Raw genomic sequence first — 13,189 nt, 5'->3', positions numbered from 1 at the left:
TCTAGAGGGAATACCAAATCAGTGGCATAGAGGGATAAAGCCCTGGCTACAGCCCTGGTGACCAGAGTTCAGTTAGTGGCTCAGGCATTTATACAGCTAGTAAGGAGAATAAGCATGCCTATCCTTGGGAGAGGGTCTATGATGGTGTGTGCTGATTGCTGTTCTTCAAACCCTGGTGGAGGCCAGGACATGAATTATCACTGGGGTGGGCCCAGATTGAGGAAATGAGGTTGCCCTTGGGCCTGGGACACTTGCATCCTGAGCAGGCCACTACTCACTGCCCAGCCCAGAAAGCTCTAATGTACATGATAGCATATGTGATGCTACTAACATCTAGCTCCATTTCATTTCCAAACTGAAGATTCCACTTCCCCTTCCACCCCACTTGTGCCGTCAGCTCCTGGGGGATGTCAGATGACCATCCATGCTTCCCTCAACTTCAGCTCCTGGGGGATGTCAGATGACCATCCATGCTTCCCTCAACTTTCCCACCCCAAGGTAGTACAGGATGTAAAGGCCAGGTGCAATAGCAGCTGAAGCCAAGCAACTGATGGTTAGCTGGAGATGCACTAAGAAAAAAAAAAAAAAAAAAAAAAAAAAAACAGCTCGAGGGATAAACTTTAAAAAGAACAGAAGCATCACAATGTAAATACATGACACAGTGACATCTACCCTAACCTACACACAGAGTGATTTGAGAATAGAAACCTCAGGTCAAATGTACGGCTTTTAGAATGAATTGCACATAGGCTCAGGATGCATATCTCCGGTCTATCATTGCAGAAGACTATATTTTTTTGTTCCTTCCATTTTTAAATTGAATATGACAACCTTCTCCCTTTAAAGCCTGTCTAGTAAATTCTTAAGTTTCTTTCCTAATGAAGAAAGAACATAAAGTAAAAAAAAAAATCTCCCATAAAGGAGCAGTACAGTAGGCTATAATTTGACAAAATGAATAATAATAAAAGCAGTAATAAATTAAAAATACATACACAAAGCAATATTGCACACTGTGTTCAGACTACAAGAATAATAAAGACATGTTGCTATATATAAATAATTGCAAACAATGTACTGTAAAGGGTAATACTGAGAAACTGACCAGTTTTCCCAAAGAGGAGGTATAATAAACAATGAGGAAAGAATCAGAGAATGCATCGGAGTTACGTATGGCAATTCTTACGCAGAGTTAAAGAAAAAAGAAATACAATGCTGGTTAAGTGATATTTGCACCATGGTAGAAAACAGGAGAACTATGGAGCAAGCTTCCTATTTCTATGTTTTCTATGGCTGAGTAGAGACAGATTAAGTCATTTGACCATCACATGCAAGCAGTAAATTAAGATACACATATTCCTTAAATTGTCACTAAACAACTGTTGGAGTGGACAATGGTGTTAAGACATATTAAAGGATTAGTGTAAAAGTGTACTTTGGATATCTTGTGTGCTGTAACTCCAATGATGAAAAACTATGAATAATCTTTCTCTAGAAATTATCTGTAAAAGACCTGTGGATTGTTGCTGAGATAGAAGAGCACCTGTGCTTGTGTGCTTCATGCATCATCTGGAACCTTGGTTCTCCTGGTGCAGTCACTCTTAGTACACAAGGCTGGAATGAGTGGCAAAGCAAACAGGAAACAGGAGCATGCCTCCCAAATGCAACTCACTATAAAGTTGAAGCAGTCCTGGTTATAATCAAAAATACCAGATAAACAGGCTTGGATAACATCTTACATAGTTTATTAGTCCCCTCCCCCAAGGCCTTGGACCCCAGACATGGAAACAATTTACTGCAGTCTTTTTTTCACAAGGACAGCGCCAAAGCCAATCCCAGAACTACAGACCCAGCAACATCACCAGTAACCTCTACAAGATCACAGAGAGGATCAGTAGAGGATTAGTTCAGAAGAGTTTATGTGATATACCACTTCTTGATATAACTCAATGTGTGTTTACAAAGATAGTTCATACTTTTATAACTTCTTGATACAATACGGGTTTACAAACAGTGTTCCTATCTACTGAATTTAACCCTGTTATTTGGGGGGGGGGGCTTCTATGTCAACGCTTTTCTAGTCATACTGGCTGCCCAGATCTTGTCAAGATATCTAATATAATTCCCCATATAAGGATTATAGACAAACTGAAAACTGGAAAGCAAACGGACTGCAGACAGTAAATGTGAGTGGCAGACTTTCTGTACCAGATGACACATTCAGTTAAACTCCACAGGGCTCTACATTAGGGGACAATACTGTTTTTCTCTACCAATCCAGTAAGGAGTTTATAACGTACTAAGATGACTACTAAATAGGTAGCAATGTCTCACATTCTCCCAGATGGGTTGGTTACATCTCTCCAAACATAGCTGGACAAAATCTATAACTGGGCTTGGTACTCAATACAGATACATGTGTAGCACTGTGATTTTGAGAAATAAACAGAGCCTGCCATCTACAGCAATGTGACTGTACTGCTAAAGACAGACTCTGTTACTGGTTACAGTTATATAGACCGGGTCTCTTTTTGACCAGCAAGTTGTCACAGGGTAACCCACACTTTAATTAGGGGAACTACAAGTTGCTCCAGTCATATCCTTGCCCCATGTACACCTCACTTCTCCAAGCAGTCATAAGGTGCAAACCCCTAATATGTAGGTTCCTAGTAAAAAGTCCGATACAGTTAGAATCAATGCAAAGGTTCCTCAATAGAGAACTGAGAGACTTGGCAACCAGTGCTAATCAGACTAAAACAAGCTATCCCTATCCCTGTTTTTAATGTCATACAGTCCCTAAAGAGAAGTTTGTTTTTCAGGCCATGAGGCTGTCTCTCTCTGAGATGCTCTGTTTGAGACAAGCCTGTGGGAGGGTTAACAGGCATACAGATACAGTCAACTTTAAGATCTTGTTATAAACATCAGGTTCAAAAACAGATTTATAACCCATTATGTCTAGCTTTTGATAAACTCCTTCTCATGTGAAAACTGCAGGTCCTTTCAAATGTTTAACAATGAACAATGGTTCCTAAGTTTCTCTAAAGTTACTAGGCTTTAAGCTGGTAACAGACCTATGATTATGGTCAGTCCGTTGAATGGTGGAACAGCCTGTCAACCATGCACAGTTTTCTGAAGGTTTCTGGAAATTTTCTAAGCCAACCTACCACTGTTTTATGCCTTGGAGAAGGCTTATGATTATGTGCTCTGACACATACAGTTGGAAGTCCTGTGTATTGCTTTAAGCTGCAGTGCCCCTGTATGAATACAAGGAGACAAGTACTATATTTTAGCTTTAAGTAAAATCTGTTCAAAGAGAATGCCAGGCACTGCCAAAGCTGCATCCTGCCAACACTCCTATTCAACATTTTCACAGGATAACAAGATGCAAACAAGAACAGAAGGCTGTCTGGTCTTGGTACCTGGAGGTGACATCTTGTAGATGATGATGTTCTTCTGGCACCATCTCTCAGTAACATATAACATGCAATGGAGTAATTTGCTGCAGTGTCTGAAACAGCAAGGAAGGGAGCCAGCAGCATTTAATCTGACAGCAGCTCTACAATTTTGTAGGGTATGGCAGACGCTTTTGTGGAGGAGTATCAGTACTTTGGGTTCTGCTCACTAATGACAGGGAATCATGAAATTGATAAGAAAGCTGGCTACAGTTCTGCAGGCCACCAAACAGTACATGTCTGTTACAAAGGAGCCAAGATCACAGACAACACACAGAATTTTTCTCACCTAGGTCAAAAGCTACTGCTCATGACGGGAAGAATAAGACTGAAAACACAAGCATTGAAAAAAGGTTTCTCAGAAGGGGTGCTGCATTTACTATCCACAACAAGTTAAAGAACTACGATCTTGGAGAGAATCACACAGGTTTATAGGTTCATAGCAAAGTACTAAGCTAACTGCCCTTATGGACCATTTTAAGCCTAGTCAATTTCCCTTTCAAAGGCGAGAATCAAACTCTGTACTTCATGATTGTGAGGGAAATACCTTAACCGTTACACTAGCCCTCACAGTGCAAAGCTACTTCAGCTGTTAACCTCAGTCAGTACTTTGAAGTGATCGGCCATGTTGGAAAACAGTCTTCTTAAAACTGTATCTGAATTTTTTACTATCCATCCAGTTATAAATAATTTCTTAAACTGTACAATATTTTCAGATGGCATCATTTCAGGTGGATTTTTATTCTACAACCTTGGAAGTATTATTATAAAGCTGCCCCTCCATCTGAAGTGGTGGCAGTTGATACAGAGGGCTACTAAGCTGCAGTTCTTGTGGTACGTGGTTTGATTTTCTCAACCCTCATTTGCCTACCATGTGAACTTGACAGAGTCACTTAACCAGACATTGCTCCCAGGCATTCCTGAAAAGGGACAGTATCTCCAGTGGGCCTACTTGGTATTCCTGAAAAGGGACAGTATCTCCAGTGGGCCTACCTGGTTAACAAATAGGTAGTATTAACTATTAGCTCTGAGTGTAAGGTAATGTCTAAGTGTTCTACCACTTGTATAAATATGCAACCCAAGTACTCCTCTCTAGGTGCCTTATGCAAGCATACTTTTTCCCTTATATGTCTGAAATTTACATTACATAGGCTAAGATCCTGCAGTCTTTTTGAATAATTCAAATCCTGTTAGTGGCAGTAAACTGTTAGTTGGTGAATTTTCTCTGTACTAACTCGAGTGTGCTTAAATCACTCACTATGCATTTAAACTACTCATCTCTCATCTTCACCAAACCCTACTTCTCAAACTACGTTATGTTTTTCTCATTCTCCTTACATTGCCTCTAAACATCTCTCATGTTGCTTACCTAGCCTCTATACATCTCTCTTCTGTAGCCTACCTAGTCTCTTAAAATCTCTCTATTTTCTAGTCTACTATTCCTTACCTACCCTCTCTACATCTCGCCTCTCTCTCTATCACAATATCCTCTCTCCCTCACTCTCAATAATCCTACACAGAAACCTACACCCCCTTACACTCTATAAACATACAACAATGTATACCTACAAGAACTCACTTACCTTCTTAATGTACACGTTATCATGTATCCCAGATGGGTCTATATTAGATTACCGAATGCTTAAAAAAGCAAACGGTGATTAATCGACACCATGTAAGCGAAAGCTTACAATTTTGAACTGTCAGAACAGCGTTTTTTTCCCTTTGGAAAAAAATCGCTGTTCCAAAAATAAAAATAAATAAATAAATAAAACACTTTAAACATTACATTAAGTGGGGGGGCTGCACCCCCACCCCCCTACTTACATATACCAACTCCGAGACCGCACTACAATGCCAAAAACAGCAAAGTAATGAAGCGGCCAAGCAAATTCTTTCCCAGGGAAATAATTCGCTTAAAAGCCGCTTCGGTATTTTGTCGTTTCAGGCTTTTGAGTTCGACCAAGATGCATTTGAAAGAATACATCTTCAGTCTTCTAATAGGGAACCTCCTAGACAGACCCTAACTGCAAATTAATACTCTTTCATATTTAAGCTTTACCATGTCTACTTACCTTATGTAATGACACATTAAGATACACTGTATAATTCTCATTCTTGAATGTAACATGCTGAACCAAACTGTATATGTAATGTCTATTTATCTTATGTAATAATGCTTTAAGCTATTTAGTATCTTTTCATTCTTGATTGTAATATGTTGGACTAAACTGTATGTGTAATGTATACTGTATATTGTCAGAAATATCTGTACTTTATGTGGTGCTTTTCTCCCAGGGCCTCCACTAAAAATGGGTTTCTGACCCAGTCAGACTTCCCTGGTCAACAAATGTCAAAAAATAAAATAACAGATTATGTTCTCGTGCTCAGTGAATTTCAGATTTAAACATATCACATAGCATTACCAGATCCCATATACTCAATGCTCCAAATAACAGACCAACCAATCTTAAAGCATTAGCTTTGATAGCGGAGACATTTCCTTAAATTGTAGCTTTTTATTAATTATTACTTCAATAATCTTAATATGCAGACCCTCAGCAGTATACTAATCAATGTGATTAGACAGTCTATCTTGTCTGTTCAAAAATCTTGACATTTTCTGTACACTGAATTTTAGGTCACAATGGTTGGCCCATATACTAATTCTATCCAGATGACTCTACTTCTGGGAAATTCCTAGATGACATAAAAGTGTCCCATTTTACAGTTATCAGTGCACTTAGAAATCTACCAGTTATCTGATACTAGGGAAATAGAAAATAAAGTTAATCAGGAAAGTAGTTCTGTAAGTTGAACTTACCATAACAGTAGATATACTAGGGAAATAGAAAATAAAGTTAATCAGGAAAGTAGTTCTCTAAGTTGAACTTACCATAACAGTAGATATTTGAATGATCACTGCTGCAGTAGCCCTAGCTACATGGGTTATATCCTGCCAAGTATATAACAGCTGGCCAGCCTCCAAAACTTCAGGGCACCTTCCATGCACCCAAAAGTACAGTTTTGTACCTACTATAAATGTAGATGTTCGAGTGCTAATACAGCTGCAGTCATAACAGATGGGTTCTCCTGCCGTCAGGCGGGTCCTCGGTCGGCCGAATTCCAAAGTCTAGGTCCAGGTCGGTTGTCATCGCTTCTTCCATGACGTCAGTGCAACAGGGGTATAAAGGAACCAGCCAACGCCATTTTCTTCAGTTTTTCTTGCCCCAGATGTCAGGTGCCCCCAGAAGGAAGCCAATACATAAATTTGTGTAATAAAGCAATGCAATATAATCAAAATACAGTAGTTGCAAGCAAATACACCATAAATGAATACCCCAATCAGGTTGTATGAGAAGGTGTTAGCCAATAGGCCTGTCCCAAGAGGGGAAGGAGAGAGGGAAACCTGGACTGCAGCTGTATTAGCACTCGAACATCTACATTTATGGTAGGTACAAAACTGTACTATGTTCATCGTGCATACAGCTGCAGTCATAACAGATGGGTAGAATCCCAAAGCTAAGAAGGGGTAGTAGGCACTAGGTGGAACTAGGAGGAGCCAGGATGCCCTGCAAGACTGCAGTGGCAAAGCCTGCTCTAGTTTTGGAGTATAATGGTAGGTGGTAGTGCTTGGAAAAGGTGTGCACAGAACTCCAAGTGGCTGCTTCCAAAATATCTTTGGTAGGATCTCCTCTGAGGAAAGCTGCAGAGGTAGCTGTGGCCCTTGTGGAGTGAGATCTGATGCCTGTAGGTACAGTTTTGCCATGAAAAGAAGAGCAAAAGCGTATGCAGTGGGCTATCCATTTTGAGATTGTCTGTTTGGAAATTGGCTTTCCTTGAGCTCCTGTAGCATAGGACACAAACAGCTGTTCTGATTTTCTGAAAGGCTTTGTTCTGTCCAAATAATAACGCAGTTGTCTGTGGATGTCCAAGGAATGTAGTAATCTCTCCCCTTTGTTTTGAGGATTAGGATAAAAGGTAGCTAAGTGTATGGCCTGATTTAAAGCTACCCTGGATACCACTTTTGGCATAAAGGACGGATTGTCCTGATGGAAGATGATAAAAGGCTGCACAGCTATGAGAGCTTGTAGTTCTGAAACTCTACGAGCTGAGGTAATAGCCAGAAGGAAAGCTGTTTTCCAGGACAAATACTGCAAATCTGATGAGGCAGCTGGCTCAAAGGGAGGCAAGGTCAGTTTTTCCAGAATGAAATTGAGATCCCAAGCAGGTATTGGTTGTTTCCTTGGGGGTTTTAGATTCTTAGTCCCTCTAAGGAACTGTCTTAAGAGAGGGTGAGATAATAAGGGTGGATCAGTGTTGTATTCTGCAGAAATGGCTGAGGCATGGATTTTGATGGAGGAGAATGAAAAAACAGTCCACTGCTTAGCAGCTCAGCTAGATACTGTAGTATTTGAGGTAGATTCAGTTTTCCAGGATCCTGGCCCTTTTTCTCATTCCAGACACAAAACCGTTTCCATTTTGTGGAGTAAGCTTTTCTAGTTGACGGCCTTCTGGCCTCCAAAATGACATCCTGCACCTCCTTGGAGAGTAGGGTCTGCTGTGATGCTAAGGAATCTTCCATGCGGCTAGACTGAGTGTTTCTAGCTGGCTGTGAAGAGTTTTGAAGCTGTGCTGAGTCAGGAGAAGAGGCATTAGAGGCAGGGTCCATGGTGGGGAATGTGTCAGGCTCCTCAGGAGTGGGTACCAGTGTTGTCTTGGCCAGTCTGGAGCAATAAGAATCATCTTTGGTCTGTCTGCTCTGGTTTTCAATAGAACTTTGGGCAGCAGAGGAAAAGGAGGGAAGGCATAAACTGTCATTGATGTCCAACTGAAAGAGAGAGCGTCCACTCTCCAGGCCTTTGGGTGGCAAATCCTTGAGCAGAATTTTGTCAATTGGTGATTTTTGTGGGAGGCAAAGAGATCTATGTCTGGCCTTCCCCATGCTTGGATTATCTCTGTAAAAACTTTTGGATGCAACTTCCATTCGTGTGGATCTGTCATATTTCTGCTTAGGTTGTCTGCCAGCATGTTTTCCTTGCCTGGCAAGTACTGTGCTTGTAGTTCAATTTGTAAGTCCATGGCCATGTTCCAAAGTGACATGGCCAGTCTGCATAGGGAGTATGAATGTGTTCCTCCCTGTTTGTTTATGTACCACATAACTGTGGTGTTGTCCGTTCTTATCAATAGTTGACCTGGTTGCAGAAGGTCTTTGAAAGCTATAATAGCATTTATTACTGCTAGCATTTCCTTTTGATTGATGTGAAGGTGCTTTTCTTTTTGGGACCATTTGCCCTGAATGCACCGATCTGTCATGTGCGCCCCCCAGGCGTAGTCCGAGGCGTCTGTTGTGATGACTTGATTTGCTTGAGGCTTGCTGAATGGAAGACCTGTGTTTGTTTGGCATGCTTGAGCCCACCACAGAAATTCCTTTTGAAGACATGGAATTAGTGGTATTATTGTTTCCAAACTGTGGCTGTGTTGAGACCATAGTTTTTTCAGGTACCATTGAAGTTTCCTCATATGCAGCTTTGCACATGGGATTAGTAAGATGCAAGATGCCATGAATCCCAGAGCCTGCAGGATTTTCCTTGCAGTTAGCCTGGTGCAATTTGCTAGTGCTCTGAAGTATTGAGTTAGTTGCCCCTGCTTCTCTGGCGTGGGTAGACCATCTGGGTGTTTGTGTCCAAGTTGGCACCCAGGAAAATTATCTTCCGAGAGGGTATTAGTCTTGATTTCTTTTTGTTGACTGTGTATCCCAGAGAGTTCAATAACATTATTACATAAGCCAGATGTTTCAGAAGAATGTGCTTGCTGTCCGCTTGGATCAGGCAGTCGTCCAAATAGGGATATATTTGTATCCCTTGAAGTCTGCAGGAGGCAATTACTGATGCCAGGCATTTCGTGAATACTCTGGGCGCAGTAGATAAGCCAAAGGGCAATGCAGAGAATTGATAATGGGTTGAACCTGCAAGAAATCTGAGGTATCTTCTGCAATTTTGTCTGATTGGGACATACAGGTATGCCTCCTTGAGGTCCAATGTTACCAGCCAAGACTCCTTGCCCAGCATGGGAAAAAGCTGCTGCAGAGTGAACATCTTGAATTTTGGTACGAGTAGAAATGTGTTTAGGATGGATAGGTCCAAAATAGGTCTCCAATCTTTTCCCTTCCTTGGTACCAGGAATAGTCTGGAATAAAAACCTTGACCTTGTTCGTGCGTAGGTACCACTTGAATAGCTTTCATGTCTATGAGATCTGTAATTTGCCTTTGTGCCTCTGCCCTTTGATTGTGTGGCAGGTTTGGCATGCCTCTCATTTTTGGAAGGGTGTGAAAATGGAATCTGTAGCCTCTGTTTATAATGTCCAGGATCCATTTGTCTTTTATGACAATATGCCAATTTTTTGAAAATAATGCCAGTTTTCCTCCTAAGGGTGCTGCCATTTGAGTCTTGCTTGGCATGCAAAGGGGAAAGTCATTGGGCTTGCCTTCTGAATGGTTGCGAGTTATCCTCACCACCTCTTTGTGTAGGAGCTTGCCATTCTAAACGATCCTTGGGATTGTCCTCTGCCCCTCGGGCGCCTGTACCTACCTCTTTGGGGTCTGTCCGTGGCTGGAAAGGACCAATTTTTGGAAGGCCAATTTCTACTGAAACGTGGGGGTTGTACCTGTAGAAAGTCTTTCACAGTTTGCATTGATTTAGCCTTTTCCTCCATTTTCCTTAATACCTCCTCAGCATTAGCACCAAATAATACATCCTTTTGTAGAGGGGCATCTAGTAATTTTGCTTTGACATGATCTGGCAAGGTTTGTTCCTTGAGCCAGGCATGTCGACGTATGACTGATCCTGTGTAACAGCAGCTCTACATGAGGCCTCTAGAGCATCAAAACCACATTGTAAGGTATGCTTACCCACTTGTTCTGCACTATGCATCAAATCCTGCAACTCCTTCAAGTATGGTTGTTCAGGTTGTGACATTTTACTTTTCAATTGTGATAACAAAAACTGTTGGTATTTTAGCATATGGAATTGACAGTTTAATGCCCTCATGGTTAAGGTAGCCGAGGTATATACCTTTTTTCCCCACCTTTCTAAGGATCTGGAATCCCTCTCGGAAGGTAATGGATTTTTAGCAGTGGAGGCCTTAATTCCCTTGGGGCCCTGAGAGATGGTTTCTGGGTCAGTAGCATGGCTTTTGTATAGAAATTGGTGTGAGTCAGGAACCCTGTAGTACCTGCCAGGCTTAACTGGGGAGAATCCGGGTTAAGGCAGGCCTCCGAGTAGACATTATCTAGGATGTCCAAGACAGGAGGTATAGCCAGAGGCCTGTGCTGAGGTAGCAAGAGAAATTCCCTTAGTCTTTTCTTGGAATCTGAATAATCTTGGCCTTCCCAGTGGAAGTGTTCCCTTAAGGTATGCAAAGTTTCCCCAAATGAGTAATCCTCTGGGGGGGTATACAGAAGGAATGGACTCCTCTGCATCAGAGTCTTCAAAAGGGGAGTAAGAATGTTCCTGATCATCAGAGTGCTCTGAAATAATGGAGCCCTGATCAGAGGAGGGGGATTCTTCCTCCACTCTGGGCCTTTTGTCCAGAGGGGGTTGAGAACCCCTGATAAGAGTAATTAAATCCTCAGCCATTTTAAGCATCTGTTTTTCAGGCACGGGGCCTGGAGATGGGCCCTGTGTAGCTTGTCTCTTAGAATACATGGCTGCTTTAGACTTAGTGAAAGCCTTGATGGAAAAAGAAGAGGAAGGTCTGAAGACACCTTGAGAGGAGGTAGACCTGTCCATATTTTGAGATTCAACGCCAAGAGTGGCTTCGGTATCTGTAGTCGGGGTGTGGGCCGAGGAGCCTGCGACCTCGGGCACAGGAGACACCGCCAATGAAGTGTCGTCGGTAGTCAGGGGCTGCGTAGGCACCTCGCTGAGAACCGGACCACGTATAGTCGGCTTTGGCGTGGTGTCGATAGAGGCCGCGGACCTCGTGTGTCGGTCCTTATCTTTGTGCTTTTTAGACAAAACTGGAGTCGGAGTATCCGACGACATAATATAGTTAAATGTTTTGCCAAAATAATGCTGGGCGAACTCCGCCCGACGCTTAATGGTGTGTTTGTTGAATGTAGCACAAAAGCGACAGACCTAGACGTCGTGGTCTGGGCGTAAACAAGGACTACAGAGGGAATGGAAATCCTTATGCGGTATTTGCTTCCCACATGAAATACAATTATTAACTTTGTCTGACATCGGTCTGAGGCAAGAAAAGTTTCCCCAATGGGGTACTTAGCTTTCAAGAAGACTTCGGTTTCAAAATGTTCATAATTTCAGGAGCTGGCCGACCGGCACTTGCGAACTGCTTATGCTTCGGGCACCGCGCGGCAAGAAAGACTGAAGAAAATGGCGTCGGCTGGTTCCTTTATACCCCTGTCGCACTGACGTCAGGGAAGAAGCGGCGACAACTGACGCCAGACCTAGACTTTGGAATTCGGCCGACCGAGGACCCGCCTGATGGCAGGAGAACCCATCTGTTATGACTGCAGCTGTATGCACGATGAACATCTATCAAGCAGCTCGAGCTAAGCTGCCTAAAAGACAAGTTTGGGCACAAAGTCCTGCCAAAAGAAAGGGGGAGTCTGAGCCCTGAAAGGACTATGCTAGGGACAACAAAACATAACTATCCACACCCTGGCAAAAAAACACACCAAAAAAAAGGGGGTGGGGGGAGGTAGCGGCTACTGCAGCAGTGACCATCTGAACATCTACTGTTATGGTAAGTTCAACTTGCACTACTTTACTATGTTCATTGTAATGATCACTGTAGATTACCATGGCTAACTACATTTGGGAGGTGGAAGGAGAAGAGTCCAGAAACAACTGGAGAATGACCAAAGCCTGATCTGGACCTATAGAAACTGCATCAATGCACATAGTTGACAGGGTTACCACCTGTTCCTCTTTCTGCAGGGGACTCTGATTTGGGCAGTTCTCTCCTGTTGGTGGGAGGATTCAAATGGCAAATCTCATAATAATTTACAAAAAAAAAAGTATTTTCTAAATTTTTTTTCTAAATGTTACAGAAAGCAGTGATGCTACATCCTACCATCATAAAATGTAGTATAAATAAAAGCATTGCACATTACATACATAAATCTTCAGTTGGTAATAAGATGAAAATAATTATTTTTCGTTGGTTGATGGTATGGCATGTTATTAAGCATTATCTCAAGTTCAGTAAGAATGTCTTACACTGGGCATCTAACAAAATGGCAACCCTGACAGTTGACCACAATTTTTATATAGTGAGCTACTTGCAAGAGGTTTTCTTTTCTGTAACTGCACCAGTGTTTTAGAAAGTAGTGTTTCAGTCATACAAAGAGCACATAAAATTACTTGTCACGTTTGATGATTATGGTTTTGTTGAAGTTAGTATGCTGCAGTAAAATCAATTTATAGCAATGCAAAAGAAGTGGAAAAAAGTAATGTGTGAAGGTGTTTGTGACTCATTTTAAACAATTTTATAACACAAATTCAAGAACAGATGGCTGTACTTTTTTGTACTTCTTTTTCTTTTGGCTGTTCCCATTAGGGGTCGCCACAGCGGATCATCTATTTCCATTTCTTCCTGTCCTCTTCATATTGCTCTGTCACACCAACAACCTGCATGTCCTCTCTCACCACATCCATAAACCTTATCTTAGGCCTTCCTCTTACCTGGGAGCTTCATCCTTAGCATCCTTTTCCCA

The 13,189-nt window shown here is 42.0% G+C and overlaps 1 protein-coding gene across 5 annotated transcripts in view; it reads right to left on the bottom strand.

The window, feature by feature from the left end:
• Positions 1-13,189, bottom strand: part of MTFMT (mitochondrial methionyl-tRNA formyltransferase) — a 585,047-nt gene that overhangs the window by 250,047 nt on the left and 321,811 nt on the right. The gene's annotated exons all lie outside the window — the stretch shown is intronic.

The sequence above is a fragment of the Protopterus annectens genome, chromosome 7.part1 (genome assembly GCF_019279795.1).
Source record: "Protopterus annectens isolate FY-2018-M chromosome 7.part1, PAN1.0, whole genome shotgun sequence".
In the NCBI taxonomy this organism is placed as follows: Eukaryota; Metazoa; Chordata; order Ceratodontiformes; family Protopteridae; genus Protopterus; species Protopterus annectens.
The sequence above is the reverse complement of the archived record's forward strand: the minus strand, read 5'-3'. Positions and strand labels throughout refer to the sequence as shown.